The sequence below is a fragment of the Alligator sinensis genome, unplaced genomic scaffold (genome assembly GCF_000455745.1).
Source record: "Alligator sinensis unplaced genomic scaffold, ASM45574v1 scaffold1244_1, whole genome shotgun sequence".
Taxonomy (NCBI): Eukaryota; Metazoa; Chordata; order Crocodylia; family Alligatoridae; genus Alligator; species Alligator sinensis.
Window position 1 is genome coordinate 395,640 of NW_005842591.1, and position 911 is coordinate 396,550.

Sequence of the window (911 nt, forward strand, 5' to 3'; positions counted from 1 at the left end):
CCCCCCCCCGCACCTTGTTCAGGCCCCGGGGGGACAAGCAGGGGGCAGAAAGGCCCGGCTCTACCTGCTGCTGCCTACAGGGATGGGGGTCTCTGAGGGGCCTGGAGGAGGCTGCCTGTGGGGTCAGGATGGTGCCCGGGGAGGAGGCGGCTGTGCCGGGCAAGGGACGTGTGTGGCCGGGCACCAGGTCAGCGAATGCAGCATGCTCATGGGGGGGGCAGGGGCAGGGAGGTGGTGATGGTGGCAGGCAGGGGGCATGGGCAGCGAGGGAAACACACGGCGGGCAGGACGGGGCAGTGCCAGCACCCAGCAAGCAGTGCCCCTCCATTACAGAGCAGATGCAGGAGGCCTGGCCTGGCCCCTGGGCTCTGCCCTTCTCCCCCATCCAGCCTGCCCCCTACGCAACCAGCACATTGGGAGCAGGGGATGAGAGGGGAGACCCTCCCCGGGGCAGGACTCTGCCGGCTGGAGGGAGCCTGGCTCAGACCCGGCACAGGCCTGCAGCTGGGAGACCGCTGTGTTCAGCCTCTGCCCCTTCACCCTGCTCCCCGGGCTGGGGCTGGGCATGCCACGCACGCCCGGTCCCCATGGCCCTGACAGCCAGGACACGGGCAGCGCGGCTCTGCAGAGCACCAGCCTGGCCCTGCCCAGCCCTGGGCCAGGCTATGCAAGTGCCCTCAGGCTGCGCTGCCCGTGTCCGGCGGCCAGCCAGGGCAGCGCTGTGAAGAGCCAGCTCCCAGGCAGCGCGCTCAGCTCCCCCATGCCCGGGCTTGGCTTGGACGCGATGCACCACCTGCCCGTGTGGCCGGAGGGAGCAGACTCACGCAGGCCTGGCTGGGAACGGGCAGGGCTGGTTCTGGCTGCCACGAAGCCCACGGCTCCGGCACCAGCCAGGAGCAGCTGGCCCGCGG

The 911-nt window shown here is 71.4% G+C and overlaps 1 protein-coding gene across 1 annotated transcript in view; it reads right to left on the bottom strand.

Moving 5' to 3' along the window:
- Positions 1 to 911, bottom strand: part of SEZ6 (seizure related 6 homolog) — an 18,272-nt gene that overhangs the window by 3,253 nt on the left and 14,108 nt on the right. The window lies entirely within an intron of this gene.